At 45.4% G+C, this 16,329-nt stretch overlaps 2 non-coding genes across 2 annotated transcripts; one reads left to right on the forward strand and one right to left on the reverse strand.

Moving 5' to 3' along the window:
* Positions 1–1,241: 1,241 nt before the first annotated feature.
* Positions 1,242–1,313, forward strand: TRNAC-GCA (transfer RNA cysteine (anticodon GCA)). Its single transcript has one exon. It is a non-coding gene; the product is annotated as a tRNA-Cys (tRNA).
* A 14,063-nt stretch (positions 1,314–15,376) lies between these two features.
* LOC112443325 (small Cajal body-specific RNA 13) lies at positions 15,377–15,650 on the reverse strand. Its single transcript, XR_003031662.1, has one exon. It is a non-coding gene; the product is annotated as a small Cajal body-specific RNA 13 (non-coding RNA).
* Positions 15,651–16,329: the final 679 nt, after the last annotated feature.

A 16,329-nucleotide genomic window follows, 5' to 3' on the forward strand; every position in this document is an offset into this window, starting at 1 on the left:
TTATGCAATTGTAACAGATTATACAGAGAAAGTCCTCCGCACCTTTTACCGAGTTTTCTGCAATGGCAACATCTTGCGAAAGTAGCTAATACAATATCACAACTAGGATATTGACACTGACATCAAGATGCAGAGCATCTCCATAACCACAAGGATCTTTCCTGCTGCTCCTGCCTCCTGCCCTCATCCCCTCCTTCACCCCTGGCAACCACTAACCTGTTCTCATTTCTATAGTTCTGCCACTTCAAGGATGTTATACAAATGGAATCATAAAGTCTGTAATCTTTGGGAACTGGCTATTTTCACTCAGCATAATTCACTGGTGATTCATCCAGGTTGTTGCTGTATTAAGAATCCACATATCTTTATTGCTGAGTCTTTTTCCATAGTATAAATGGACCATAGCTCATCTAACCATTTACCTGTTGAAGGACATCAAGGTGGCCTCTGCTGCTGCTGCTGCTAAGTCGCTTCAGTCATGTCCGACTCTGTGCAACCCCAGAGACGGCAGCCCACCAGGTTCCCCCATCCCTGGGATTCTCCAGGCAAGAACACTGGAGTGGGTTGCCATTTCCTTCTCCAATGCATGAAAGTGAAAAGTGAAAGTGAAGTCGCTCAGTCGTGTCCAACTCTTAGCGACCCCATGGACTGCAGCCTACCAGCTAGTTTGGGGCTATTTTGAATAAAGCAGATATGAACATTTAGTACAGCTTTTTGTGTCAATGTAAGTCTTCACACTTTTAAGTTTTAACCGGTATGGTACCTGTACACAATACCACACCACCAATTTCTGTCCCATTTATTTATAGTGATGAACACACTCCAAAGACGTTGAAGTGTCTAGTAATTGCCCAGGACCAGGCTGTGAGTTGCGGAAATTCAACAAAAGCAAACTACATGGTTCCTAACATTAGGAATTTGCAACCTATTGTGGAAGCAACAGTAAAACTGAAACACTGAAGTAACATTGAAATAACAAGACAGCACTGCACATGATCAGATGCTTGATGGCAGGGTTCAGAGTCGACTCTTACAAGAATCCAGAAACAGGAGAGAAGAGTGAAGGTCGCGTGTTTGGGCCCCGGGCGTTGTGGATAAGGTGAGATGTGAGTTACATCTTGAATGATGGAGAACAGTAACAATATTTAGCATTTATTAAGGGATTACTACGTGCCAAGCACTGTCCTAAACCTTTATACCTATATTAACTCATTTAGTCCTCATCAAGGTCAGTCAGGGATTCCCTGGTGGCTCAGATGGTAAAGCGTCTGCCTGCAATGCAGGAGACCCGGGTTCAATTCCTGGGTTGGGAAGATCCCCTGGAGAAGGAAATGCCAATCCACTCCAGCACTCTTGCCTGGAAAATCCCATGGACAGAGGAGCCTGGTGGGCTACAGTCCATGGGGTTGCAAAGAGTCGGACACGACTGAGCGACTTCACTTCACTAAGATCAGTCAGTCAGTTCAGTCGCTCAGTCGTGTTGCAGCACGCCAGGCCTCCCTGTCCATCACCAACTCCTGGAGTTCACTTAAACTCATGTCCATCTAGTCAGTGATGCCATCCAGACATCTCATCCTCTGTCGTCCCCTTCTCCTCCTGCCCCCAATCCCTCCCAGCATCAGGGTCTTTTCCAATGAGTCAACTCTTCGCATGAGGTGGCCAAAGTATTGGAGTTTCAGCTTTAGCATCAGTCCTTCCAAAGAACACCCAGGACTGATCTCCTTTAGGATGGACTGGTTGGATCTCCTTGCAGTCCAAGGGACTCTCAAGAGTCTTCTCCAACACCACAGTTCAAAATCATCAATTCTTTGGCATTCAGTTTTCTTCACAGTCCAACTCTCATATCCATACATGACCACAGGAAAAATCATAGCCTTGACTAGACGGACCTTTGTTGGCAAAGTAATGTCTCTGCTTTTGAATATGCTATCTAGTTTGGTCATAACTTTCCTTCCAAGGAGTAAGCGTCTTTTAATTTCATGGCTGCAATCACCATCTGCAGTGATTTTGGAGCCCCGAAAAATAAAGTCTGATACTGTTTCCACTGTTTCCCCATCTATTTACCATGAAGTGATGGGACCAGATGCCATGATCTTAGTTTTCTGAATGTTGAGCTCTAAGCCAACTTTTTCACTCTCCTCTTTCACTTTCATCAAGAGACTCTTTAGTTCTTCTTCACTTTCTGCCATAAGAGTGGTGTCATCTGCATATCTGAGGTTATTGATATTTCTCCCGGCAATCTTGATTCCAGCTTGTGCTTCTTCCAGCCCAGTGTTTCTCATGATGTACTCTGCATATAAGTTAAATAAGCAGGGTGACAATATACAGCTTTGACGTACTCCTTTTCCTGTTCGGAACCAGTCTGTAGCTATTATTATCTAATTTTACAAACAAGGGAACACATCTGTCATGAGGCTGCCCTGAGCTACAACCCAGGTACTGTTATGAATAACCACTCTTACGGTTCAGCTCACGACTGTTATGGATAACTGCCCCTACTCTCTGCCTGGTAGCAATAGTGGAGGGCCATTTTCTGGTCATGATTGAATTCCAATCTGTTTCTTAGGTTATATTTTTACACAGAGCCACACTGAACCCCAAATGTTACAGCTCTGGCCCCACTAATGTGATGAGTTCCTTATGGGTCCACGTTATTGATGAGAAATTACTTTGTAAAGAATAGCACCAGCCTCAGTAACAGAAGAGAAAGCCTGTGCACAGTGCACGCGCTACAAGAGGGAGAGAACCAGCCTGGAGGTCTGCTCTGTGTGTGTGTGTGTGTGTGTGTATGTGTGTGTGTGTGTATCAGCGTGTGCAAACAGCAGGGCCAAACCCTCCAGTCACACTGCTTAGCTGCAGTGAGAAAAACATCAGAGCTTCAGCTTCAAACGTACCGGGAAACTCGCAGGGCTGGCTGAGATCATTTCTAATAATGACTGTGGTTTTGTGTTCTCCGAACCGCTCTGTACCAGGGAAGTCACAGCCACGCTTAGCGATTTCCTTGGTTGCTGAACAGGTGGGATGTGTGATTACTCTTCGTAAACAGACTTGACTGCTGCTCAGCCTTCCAGCTTCACTGTTTTGGCCTGAACAATGGCAGCACAGCACTAGGAACCTGGTTTCTTTGTTCAGTTTTGTTTTGAAACCTAAATGCAACCTTGAGAATGTCAGTGTTGCCAACCCAGGGGTGGTCAGGAGAGGGAGGGAGAAGGAGAGGGGTGGGGAGGGGGCAGGCATAGCAAAGGGGCAAGCTCACGGAAGGAAATCTTCTGCCATGGTACCTCGGGCTCAGCATCCCCTGGCTGGCTGGTCCAGGGTGGGCCATCTCCCCTCCCCTGTCTCCACATCTAGAAAATGGGGCCGCTTTGTGTCCCGACTTCCCCATAGGAGCTGTCCTCAGGATTGCAGAGAATAAGGGCCATGGGAATGTGTTATGAACTTGAGGTTCTGTGCAAGTGTGTGCTGTCATGGGAAATGGAATCCTCCCATGACTAGCCTTGCCAATCAGAGTTCACGACTGAGACCGACTCAGGAAGAAGCTGTGGGTAAGGAGGAATCTCCACTAAGGAGGAAGAGAGAACTTTTCTTGTTTTTGCTCCCTGGAGACAGGGTTTTGAATTCTGCTGCAGTGTTCCCTCCTTGCTTTGGGCAGGCTTGGCTGTCCTGAACGTGTGGTATTAGAGGTGCAGTGTAATGGGCAGCATGCCCAGGAAGCAGGGGCGGCGGGGGCCTGCACCTGACTCAGAGCAGCCAGGCATTTGTGCCCCTCCCCCATCAGCACCATGCAAGCGGGCTGGGCTCTACTGGGGGAAGCCCACATCTGGGGCACAGCTGGCCCCTCTCCTGGACTGACAGAGGCTTGGGTCAAACAGGTCCACATGCCTGTAAGAAACCTGTTGCTCTTGATGACAACTCTTGATGTTTTCCCAGCCGTGAAGGTCATTTCACCGCAGAAGCCTCTTTCCATCAAATGTTAGAATCCTGCTGTGAACTGGCCCCAGACACATGCTGAACGAACACTTTTCAAACCAACCACCTCAAGTCCTTGCTCTGCATGAGGCCCAGCACCTGGCCTACGATCTTAAAAGAGCTTTAATACTCAATTTTTTTTACTGCTGTCGAGATGGTCTGCAGAGAAAAACGGCAAGGGGCACCAAGCACACCTCCTGGCTCTACAAAAGCCGGACTCGGGGGACAGAAGCAGCCCCTGTAAACGGGCAGGAGAGAGAGCAGCGCACACACCCTGTGTCCTTGGGTATTTACAGGTCCTGCTGGTGCAGCGCCAGTGGCGTTAGTTCACCGGCTTCAGCAATCAAGGCTGTTTCATCATCCAAGCTGAAATATTTGTGTCACTGGTGAATCTGGGCAAAGGCCGAGACCCTGTCTGCTCAGTTTACAGACTCTAAGACAGCCTGACACACAGGTGCACAGACACAAATAGCAGCCAGAAGACTCTAGAAATTCCCTGGCTTGGTTCCTTCGTGTTCCAGAGACTCAGAGGTTGGGGAGCTGCCCAAGGTCGGGGAACACGCGCACCGCCCCCCTGCCCCCCCATGGCTCAGCCCACAGTCACACTTACCTCCACTGCCAAACCCAGGGGACACTAGGTTCTTACCTGGCCTCTCTTGTCGCTCTGACCGCCCTGATGGGGCCTCTCTCCTGGAAGGAAGCTTGTTTCACCTCTGGCCTCTTTTCTAGTCTTCAGGCCTATCCTTCCCTAACAGCATACATCTCCCAGCTTGCATCGCTGGTTTTCCCCTTTCTCTTGCTCTCTCTGCCCAAATCTTTCTCTTTGTAATATCTTACTTTGGCTGCACTGAGTCCTGGTTGCAGCACTCAGGATCCTGATCTTTGTTGTGGCATGCAAGACTTCTTAGTTGCGGGGTGTGAACTCTCAGCTGCAGCGTGTAAGATCTAGGTCCCCAGGGGAACCTGGACCCCCTGCATCGGGAGCGCGGAGTCTGGTAGCCACTGGACCACCAGGGAAGTCCCCAGATCTCTTTGATTATCAGATCCAGACCTTCCGGGGCAATCATCTGAGTAATTTCCCCCGGTATTTCAGATATAACCTAATGACTTAGATAGATGCCCCTCAGACTCCTCAGACTCAGAATGTCTGCAAGTACTTGTGCCTCACTCCTCCAACCCTTCTTCCTCTGTTCCTCTTGTTCTCTAGCCAGGAGGAGCTCCAGGGCTAAGGTAGAACCTGGGGGTAAGCCTGAGTCCCGCCTCTTCTTCCCAGCCCCCTCCCCACATCCAGCCAGTCACCAGAGGACACCAACCCAGCCTTCAAAGTGTGGGATGTGGCTTACACGGGTGACCTTCACTCACGGCACACAAGCAGAGCCCAAGAACCGCTCCATCTTCCAGTGGTCTCGACCAGTCACCCTCGGTCAGTCTGGGCCACCTCCAGTTCATCAACATTCCTCAGATAAAATCAGTCGCTCAGTTGTGTCCGACTCTTTGCAACCCCATGAATCGCAGCACGCCAGGCCTCCCTGTCCATCACCAACTCCCGGAGTTCACTCAGACTCATGTCCATCGAGTCAGTGATGCCATCCAGCCATCTCATCCTCTGTCATCCCCTTCTCCTCCTGCCCCCAATCCCTCCCAGCATCAGAGTCTTTTCCAATGAGTCAACTCTTCGCATGAGGTGGCCAAAGTACTGGACTTTCAGCTTTAGCATCATTCCTTCCGAAGAAATCCCAGGGCTGATCTCCTTCAGAATGGACTGATTGGCTCTCCTTGCAGTCCAAGGGACTCTCAAGAGTCTTCTCCAACACCACAGTTCAAAAGCATCAATTCTTCGGCGCTCAGCCTTCTTCACAGTCCAACTCTCACATCCATACATGACCACAGGAAAAACCATAGCCTTTACTAGACGAAACTTTGTTGGCAAAGTAATGTTTCTGCTTTTGAATATGCTATCTAGGTTGGTCATAACTTTCCTTCCAAGGAGTAAGCGTCTTTTAATTTCATGGCTGCAGTCACCATCTGTAGTGATTTTGGAGCCCAGAAAAATAAAGTCTGACGCTGTTTCCACTGTTTCCCCATCTATTTCCCATGAAGTGATGGGACCGGATGCCATGATCTTCATTTTCTGAATGTTGAGCTTTAAGCCAACTTTTTCACTCTCCACTTTCACTTTCATCAAGAGGCTTTTTAGTTCCTCTTCACTTTCTGCCATAAGGGTGGTGTCATCTGTCTATCTGAGGTTATTGATATTTCTCCCGGCAATCTTGATTCCAGCTTGTGTTTCTTCCAGTCCAGCGTTTCTCATGATGTACTCTGCATATCAGTTAAATAAACAGGGTGACAATATACAGCCTTGACGTACTCCTTTTCCTATTTGGAACCAGTCTGTTGTTCCATGTCCAGTTCTAACTGTTGCTTCCTGACCTGCATACAGATTTCTCAAGAGGCAGGTCAGGTGGTCTGGTATTCCCATCTCTTTCAGAATTTTCCACAGTTTATTGTGATCCACACAGTCAAAGGCTTTGGCATAGTCAATAAGGCAGAAATAGATGTTTTTCTGGAACTCTCTTGCTTCTTCCATGATCCAGCAGATGTGGGCAATTTGATCTCTGGTTCCTCTGCCTTTTCTAAAACCAGCTTGAACATCAGGAAGTTCACGGTTCACATATTGCTGAAGCCTGGCTTGGAGAATTTTGAGCATTACTTTACTAGCGTGTGAGATGAGTGCGAATGTGTGGTAGTTTGAGCATTCTTTGGCATTGCCTTTCTTTGGGATTGGAATGAAAACTGACCTTTTCCAGTCCTGTGGCCACTGCTGAGTTGTCCAAATTTGCTGGCATATTGAGTGCAGCACTTTCACAGCATCATCTTTCAGGATTTGGAATAGCTCAACTGGAATTCTATCACCTCCGCTAGCTTTGATCGTAGTGATGCTTTCTAAGGCCCACTTGACTTCACATTCCAGGATGTCTGGCTCTAGGTCAGTGATCACACCGTCGTGATTATCTGGGTCGTGAAGATCTTTTTTGTGCAGTTCTTCTGTGTATTCTTGCCATCTCTTCTTAATATCTTCTGCTTCTGTTAGGTCCATACCATTTCTGTCCTTTATCGAGCCCATCTTTGCATGAAATGTTCCTTTGGTATCTCTGATTTTCTTGAAGAGATCTCTAGTCTTTCCCATTCTGTTGTTTTCCTCTATTTCTTTGCACTGATCGCTGAAGAAGGCTTTCTTATCTCTTCTTGCTATTCTTTGGAATTCTGCATTCAGATGTCTATATCTTTCCTTTTCTCCTTTGCTTTTCGCTTCTCTTCTTTTCACAGCTATTTGTAAGGCCTCCTAAGACAGCCATTTTGCTTTTTTGCATTTCTTTTCCATGGGGATGGTCTTGATCCCTGTCTCCTGTACAATGTCACGAACCTCATTCTATAGTTCATCAGGCACTCTATCTATCAGATCTAGGCCCTTAAATCTATTTCTCACTTCCACTGTATAATCATAAGGGATTTGATTTAGGTCATACCTGAATGGTCTAGTGGTTTTCCCTACTTTCTTCAATTTAAGTCTGAATTTGGCAATAAGGAGTTCATGGTCTGAGCCACAGTCAGCTCCTGGTCTTGTTTTTGCTGACTGTATAGAGCTTCTCCATCTTTGGGTGCAAAGCATATAATCAATCTGATTTTGGTGTTGACCATCTGGTGATGTCCATGTATAGAGTCTTCTCTTGTGTTGTTGGAAGAGGGTGTTTGCTATGACCAGTGCATTTTCTTGGCAAAACTCTATTAGTCTTTGCCCTGCTTCATTCCGTATTCCAAGGCCAAATTTGCCTGTGACTTCAAGTACCAGGCTCATTTCTCGAGAACTCTGCAGCGGACACCCTAGCTATGACCTTCTGTCATCCCAAGGACAAAATCCTAACCCCCAGCTACACTCACTTGCCGGCACGTCTTCTAGAGAAGCACCCTGGCCCCCACCTGGGCCTTTGCCTTGCCAGTTTCCTCTCCCTGGAATGTCCTTCTCTTTTAAATAGCAGCTCTCTACCCTTTGTCAACACTCAGTTCAAACACCACCGCCTCTACTCTCTCTGAGGCCCTGCTGTGCTGGGCCAGGCAGCCCCACCCCCTGCTGGTGAGATTCTTGCTGTAAGGCTGAGGTCCTGGGGAGTGGGCGTGTCCTACTCCTCTGTGTCCTGCTTAGCACGAGCTCTACGCTACTGGTTCTGCCCCTCCTCTGGCATCTGTGGATCCGGGGATCTGAGATACTGCTCTACGTTGTTTACAATGTCACGTGTTCTCCATTCTAGAAGTATGTGTTGTGCACACAGAAGGACCAGGGTGGGAAAGAGTTCCACTGGACTAGAAGCTGAAGGTCTGTTGGGGTGGGAGGGGCATAAAATTAAACTGTGATACATCAAAAAGCCCTGAAAGGTTCTGGTCTGCAAAAGTAGAGGAATCGGGCTGGGTGGGAGGGCAGTGAAGTGGTTCTGTCCTTTGATGCCTCTAATGGTGTATCCAGCATTTGTGGAAGTGCTTTATGGATGGCTGGCTAGCTGAGCTCTTAAGCCCAGCATGTGATTTGCAGTTTAGAAAAACCCAACTTTATGCCAATATAATTCAATACCTCACCACCTAATTAAACATATTAAGTAATTTTAAGGTGCTCATCCTGGACTAATATGAGATATATAACAGGAATAGAATAACACTGTTTTTCTGGCATTAATGAGGGAAGAAAGTATGCCTCTGAAATTTATTTTTTAACACAACCTACTTAGACCATGTCTTCCCTGGTGGCTCAAATGGTAAAGCGTCTGCCTACAATGCAGGAGACCTGGGTTTAATCCCTGGGTCGGGAAGATCTCCTGGAGAAGGAAATGGCAACCCACTCCAGTATTCTTGCCTGGAAAATCCCATGGACGGAGGAGCCTGGTGGGCTACAGTACATGGGGTCGCAAAGATTAGGACACGATTGAGCGACTTCACTTAGACCATGAGTCTGTATACTTTTTGTTGGCAATCTAACATACACTACGTTTCCTTGACTTCTTAACCGAAGTACACGGAATACCATTTTCTTGTCTGGGTGACTTGGAATTACCACACAGGGGCTCTAACGCTCAAGGAATTGTGACACGCGAGGACCATGAACCTCCGCTTACACCCAATGCTTCCAGAATGCAGCTGTCCAAAAAAGAGAAAAATCCCCAAATATCTGCTTCTCAGTTTTTAAAAATCTCCTGTTAGTCATGGGTTCTTCCTGCGTTTAGTGTTAACCTTTTAAATTTACTTCTAATCTGTTGTGGCTGTAATATTAGAAAACTAAGCAAGTATACTGTTCCCTAAAATACGCACAAGTCTTGGAAAGGAACCAACAGCCTCTTCCCAGAATCTGGCAGCTCCCACACTCCCGTGCCCTGACAGGGACAGCACTTACTGGCTTTTGCTGCCCTGCTTCCTAAGGAAGACTAGTGCCCCCTACCTGCCTTGTGGGGTAAGGCCAAGACTCGGTATGAAATGCTCCAAGTTTCTCAAAGAATAGAATGATTCTGAGAGTTGTGCAGTATGGGTGAACCCCCCGGGCCGCAGCTGCACAGTAGGAAGAGATGGACAAGGCGACAGCTCAGCCGCTGGCCTGGCATACAGGCTTGGAGTTACACCGGGTGCAGATCTGGATGTCTGGAGAGGGGAGAAGGCTTGGAAATATGTCACCTTCTCCTCAGGGCTTTATTATTTTTTTTAATAATTTTTATTTACTTAATTTTTGGCTCTGCTGGGTCTTTGGTGTTTCTAGTGCTTTTCTCTGGTTGTGGAGAGGGGGGCTACTCCCAGTTGGGGTGCTTGGGCTTCTGTTTGTGGTGGCTTCTCTTGTTGCGGGGCACGGGCTCTAGGGCGCTCAGGCTTCAGTAGTTGGTGGAGCCTGGCTTTAGCTGCTATGAGCTTTGTGGGATCTTCCGAATGAGGGATGGTATCCCTGTCTCCTGCACTGGCAGGCAGATTCTTTATCACTGAGCCACCAGGGAAGCCCTCCTCCAAGTTTTAATACAAAATTCTCTTGGTGACCCAATTTTGTAAGTGCAGCCTATGCAAAATGCTCCCCCCTTCTTTATTATATTATTTTTCTACAAAGTGTAATTGGTTAATAATATAGTCTTTTTATTAAAGCTCTAAAACTCTGGCTCACGGAAATTTGTTATCAAATTAATTCTATCTCAGTAGGTTACACTTTCAAAAACTGTCAAGTTTAGAATTAGCAAGTGGCTAATTTTTCTGGCAAGAAGAGTAGAAAAAATATTATTTAAAATCATTATTTTTCCTGCAAAAGGAAAATAAACAGTTAATGTCATCCCACTTCCAAACCACTCCCCTACTCTGAGAAACAAGGGTCCTTTGCTAGCTACTCTGGTGAAGGAGGCTAGAGCTATGGATGCCCAGGAGAGCAAGATTTAACTCTGAAGCATGTAATTATTAAGGCCCAAAGGCTGAAGTATGAAGTGAAATTCTGACTCAACATAAAGAGTAGTTATGGCCTTGGTAATATATCTTAGTCATCATTCAAAGGAAAACAATAAAATTTTCTCAGTGTTCGTCTGGCTGCGAGCTCAGAGATTATCAGAGGGAGACACAGACTCCTGCCAACAGATAAATCGTCCTAATGCGCAACACACAACAGCCCTGGCTCCTTGCTGCTGAAATTCTGTGGTCTAGGCACCTTCTCAGAAGTCTCTGGAACATAGTAACAGTTTGAGTTATGGAATCTACCTGTTAATAAAGAAACATAACACAAAACATTAAAATGTTTCACTAAACAGCTAAGCAGAATTCAATTCTTTTATCACCTTTACTCAAGTCTTAGCACGCTTTATGATTAACTTTTAATTTTTAATATGACCTTATAGGAGATATCATTTGGGTTCTTTCCCTCGAAATGAAATAAGGTTCTGAATAGACAAAAGTCCAGCAGATGTCTGATTTTAAAGGCCTATGTGTAGCCAGGGAGTTCAGTCCTCACTCAGAGAGGAGCATAGGGCTAAAGGGGAACAACTTTCAGAAGTGAAAAACTATGGGTTATTTTTTTAATCGGAGTTTTGCACTGAAATTATTGTCATTTTAGTTTCAAAAAGCATAAAAATCACATTTGTGTCCAATACATACTCATATCCTGGAGATAATTCAGGAATATTTAATTTTGTTAGACTTACTGAATTTGTTATAATTCTGAATTAAAATTTTTTAAAATGCTTATGAAGGTAAAACAAAACAAACTTATGAACCCGAAGTGCTCAAGTTTGTCAAAAAGATGTTACTAACAAAGAGTGAAAAGAGAATTTAGGAGCCCAAATGCCCGAGAACAATTATCCAGGTCTAAGGCAAGTTTCAAATGAATTCCTGTGCACAAAACCTGTTTGTCGTGCTACACACACACAACAGTATTTTGGGGGTAAATGTCTAATAGCAGAGGAATAGAACGCAAAGAAATTCATTAAAACTCTCCAGTCCTTGTATAAAGACACCACCCTTGTGGCAGAAAGGGAAGAAGAACTAAAGAGCCTCTTGATGAAAGTGAGAGTGAAAAAGTTGGCTTAAAGCTCAAACATTCAGTTTTAGGCCAGCTCTTTTACTCTCTTTCATGTTATTATGACTAGATAAATGCTACTGACATGTAGGGCCATGTAGTAGGCCATGTCTTCCCCTTGCACAACAGGTGTGTTTTCTTTGGTGCTAATAACGATCTTGTTGGAGGCCTGGAGTGCTGCAGTCCATGGGATCACAAAGAGTTGAACCCAACTGGGCAACTGAACAAAACAATACATGAAATACTGATCTAACCAGTTATGAGACAACTGAATGAGAAAGTAATGGGAAGAGATATGCATACGTGGAGGAAGTTAAATCCTCATCTTTCTTAGTGGGAGGGCAACAAACACCTGAACATTGAAAGTTAAGAAAGTAGCTAAGTATACAAGTTCTTTATATAGGGATAAGCACCAAGGAAATTGACTAAGAGATGAAAGTTATCACCTAATGAAAAAGCTTATAAAACCTACTTGGTTCTTTAATCTATATGCATATCTAGATTTGATTAAATAAAAAGTGAACTAAAAATGAAACAACAAAGCTCAACATTCAGGAAACTAAGATCGTGGCATCCAGTCCCATCACTTCATGGCAAATAGATGGGGAAACAGTGGAAACAGTGTCAGACTTTATTTTGGGGGGCTCCAAAATCACTGCAGATGGTGACTGCAGCCATGAAATTAAAAGACGCTTACTCCTTGGAAGGAAAGTTATGGCCAACCTAGATAGCATATTCAAAAGCAGAGACATTACTTTGCCAACAAAGGTCCATCTAGTCAAGGCTATGGTTTTTCCAGTGGTCGTGTATGGATGTGAGTTGGACTATACAGAAAGCTGAGTGCAGAAGAATTGATGCTTTTGAACTGTGGTGTTGGAGAAGACTCTTGAGAATTCCTTGGACTGCAAGGAGATCCAATCAGTCCATCCTAAAGGAGATCAGTCCTGAGTGTTCATTGAAAGGACTGATGTTGAAGCTGAAACTCCAGTACTTTGGCCACCTGATGTGAAGAGCTGACTCACTGGAAAAGACCCTGATGCTGGGAAAGATTGAAGGTGGGAAGAGAAGGGGATGACAGAGGATGAGATGGTTGGATGGCATCACCGACTCAATGGACATGTTTGGGTAAACTCCAGAAGTTGGTGATGGACAAGGAGGCCTGGCGTGCAGCAGTCCATGGGGTTGCAAAGAGTTAGACACAACTGAGCAACTGAACTGAACTTTGCCAATGTCATAAATATATTTATCACAAATCAAGGAAGGGGGAAGATGTGAGGGGTGGGCAATTCCAGGGACAATCCCAATAAGCTCGTACAAGATGCTCAGGACTAGAAGCCAGACCCCACACTCTACATCCCAATCCCAGAACAGAATCAGGTTCTGCTGTGACACCCAAGCTTTCATAAAAGCTTCTTCAAGGATTCATTTTCACTTGAATCTCCGTTTGCTTTAGACTGAACTAACTCAGTTTACAGCATTTTTCTTCATTTTACCCAGATGGAGAGCATTACCTTTGCGGCAGAGAAGGGGGTGCCTGAAGAAAGCCTCCTTTCCTGCCTCTAAGCTGAGCCCACATGATGTGAGAAACTGCGATTAGCAAAACTGAGGCCACTCCCATGGCCAGAGAAGTATTTATAAACCCAGCTGTCTTGTCAGATAGAGGTAGTAAAGGTTGCAAAGGCATTTCTATCTTTGCCTTACGAGTGAGCAAAACTCCTCTTGGGAGGCTGGGCACTGCCACACATTTTTCTCACACATAATTTTTAGGGAATCAAGTTAATTCCAGGATCGCAGTGATGCTCTAAAATGACTCAAGAGCTAAGGTCATCACGGAGAAAGTTCCCAGGTTCTGGCTCAGGTCCGTGGAAATCTGGGTCTTGAATGCTATTCTAGCTCAGGAATGTCTGGGGGCCCCAACCATCCTGCAACACAAGCAGCCACTTTTCCATTAAAATGACACAGAATGCTCTGGCCAGCTCAGACCTACTGGACATTTCTGGGTCATGTATCCTCTACAAAATAACTACACCCTGTCAGAAGGCAGCATGAACCTCAGGACTGAAGATATGGTATGAAAACACTAACACGCCAAGTGTTCAAATAAAGTTCCACCTTTAGGCTGGGTAATCCTTTTTCTTTAGGGCTGATATATAGGAAGAAACGATGTCAAATTTGTAAGGTTTTAACTATGGGTTCAACCGGTGCATTTGCTTTTGGAGTCGGTAGAAAGGAGACATTTTACTAAATATAGTAAAACCTTATCTATAAATAACCATCGGGAAGAAAAACATTTTTAGGATGCCTGAGTCAGCATGTTTACATAGTAGATTATTTAGTTTGGGATCAAATTACACTTTGTGACCCAAATCCCAGGATTCTCCTAAGTTTTCTGTACTTCCCACTCCCACCTCCCTGTTAATGTCCACAAGGGAGAGATCACAAACGGACAGAGGGTGACGTCCCCGTTCAGAACACCCAAATGCACGTGCATACAAATGCAAACTCCTTACAACTGTTTAAGAAGTGTATTTTTGTCATAGGTTCACTATAGTCTCTAGTGAGAAAGCTGATAATTCAGATGCCAAATTATATACAAGAGGCTGGTGCTTTGGAGGAAATATTTTGAATACGATTTTCTTTGATTCTTTAAATCACTGATGTTTGGTGCCAACACCTGATGAGTGGTTTTAAGTGAAAGACAGAAAGGAATATATTCAACACATACAACATTTTATACTTTAGGTTACTTTATTAAAAACTTACATTTAGGTGTATTGCTTCAATTTCTTTGGTCTGGATAGGTGATCTCTCTCCCTTCATCATCCTATCAAAGCCACCCCACCTAGCTCTTGGAAAGAACTCCCACTTGCTTTTCCATGTCCTTGCCTTTCACGGACGGTCTCACCATACTTGACTGTAACCAGCAACTCTATCGTAATTTTGGAAAACATAGGGTTCATATTCTTCCTGCTCAAGGATTATTCTTAGTCTTTAATGACAGCTATATTCTCAACTTAATAAAATGTCTGTCAGTTGTAACAGGCAAAGCCGATATTACACACCAGGCAAAAAACAGGCTACTCCCCACGGCTCGGTTTTACATTTCGGACCCTCACATAATCAGTTTGCAAATTCTTCTCCCTATTCCAGTGAACACAAGCAGAGAATCAGGCAGCTTAGAGTAGGCAATTTACAATTTAGGTTTTCTGGAACAAACTGTCAATATTTATTTAAAAAAAAACAAAAACAAACAAACAAAACTTACTGTATTGGGTTGGCCAAAAAGTCCGTGCGGGTTCTCTCAGCTTACAGGAAAACTGAGTGAACTTTCTGGCCAACCCAATATGAGTAAAAGTTAGGTGACCTTGCAAATGATACAGTTCCTAAAGTTATGAGCCACAGATGCTGGACTTCTGGAACAACAGTTAAACTTCGGCATCACATCACTTCCTGTATTATTTCTGTTCATGATGTCTGTTCCTCTGATTTACCTGGAATCAATGACTCTGGGGGAGAAAAAAAGGATTCTTTAAGAAGCTGATCAATCGTGGATCCCACATTAGTAAAGTACTAAACATCAATACCATCGAAGGGGGGTTAAATAAATATGTCACTGGGGAGCATTTCTCAGGAAAGTCTTGAGTGTAATTTTCAGCTTATGGGGCTCAAGTTTCATGCTGAATGATTATTTAGAAGATACTCTTGCTGAGAGCACATATTCTAATTTTCAGATTTTTAACCTTGAATGCAGAACGAGGTCACCTCCAGCCACCCTTTTAAAACATTTAGGGTTTTTTTCTAAAAAAAAAAAAGAAAGGAAAAGAAAGGTAATTTGTTAGCAGTACTTAAGTGTCCAACAGAAACCACTTCGTCTGTTAAACAATATCTGACTGCCAGTTTTCTCTTCCTGTCGGTTGATAGACAATGGCATGGCACAGCCACCATCGCCGTGGCAACAGCACTGGGAACTATCAGAGGAAAATTGCACATGGCACTGCCGGCCCTCGAGCAGTCATGCCTCAGCTTCCTCTGGAGGATGCTTTCTCTGCAAGTCTGGGATGCTCCAGGGTACCATCAACCCAGTGCGACGCCGAGACTACAGATCACGCGGCGATTTCACGGAGCCCCGCTCTTCGGCGGTCACTCTTGTCACCAACGTGAGCACCCGTTTTCAATACTGAAGCTGCAGCGGTGAATGAAGTCGAAGTCTGGGAGGGAAGGCAACAAGCAAGCTAATGATGCACGACAAGGTGCGACATGCACAATGAAGAATGGAGAAAGCGGTGGGCCTCGGGAGGCTTCCTTTCCCTCCCCTGTATCCCACATTGCTTTGTGCCCGCCTCTCATTTGTCAACCTTTGGGCACAGGTCTCACTGGACTTCTCGCCCCGGCGCAGTGCCTTGCACGCAGCAGCTGCTCGGAAAACGTTTCTCGAACGAACCAATTCCTTTCTTAAGTTTCCCATACAACACACCTTTCCTGGGGCCCAGGCCCAGGGGCTTAAGTAGGCTGGGAAAGTCAGCGAAGCCCCGACCACACAGACGAGAGCGTCTCGTGAACTTTAAAAGTCAAAAACTATTTTAGTGAAATAATCGAAGTGCAGACGCAAGAAATGGTCTGGGTCTCCTACATGGGCAGCGGGACAGCCGGAGGGCCGGGACTCAAGCCCCGCGCGCCCCGATCTCGTAACCCCGGCCCGGCCGCTAGAGGCCCGCACGGTCCCCGCTCCCGCCGCGGCCTCACGGAAGCTCCGGCAGCTCACCTAAGCGGACAACACAGGACCG

This window comes from Bos taurus, chromosome 21, assembly GCF_002263795.3.
Source record: "Bos taurus isolate L1 Dominette 01449 registration number 42190680 breed Hereford chromosome 21, ARS-UCD2.0, whole genome shotgun sequence".
Lineage (NCBI taxonomy): Eukaryota > Metazoa > Chordata > Mammalia > Artiodactyla > Bovidae > Bos > Bos taurus.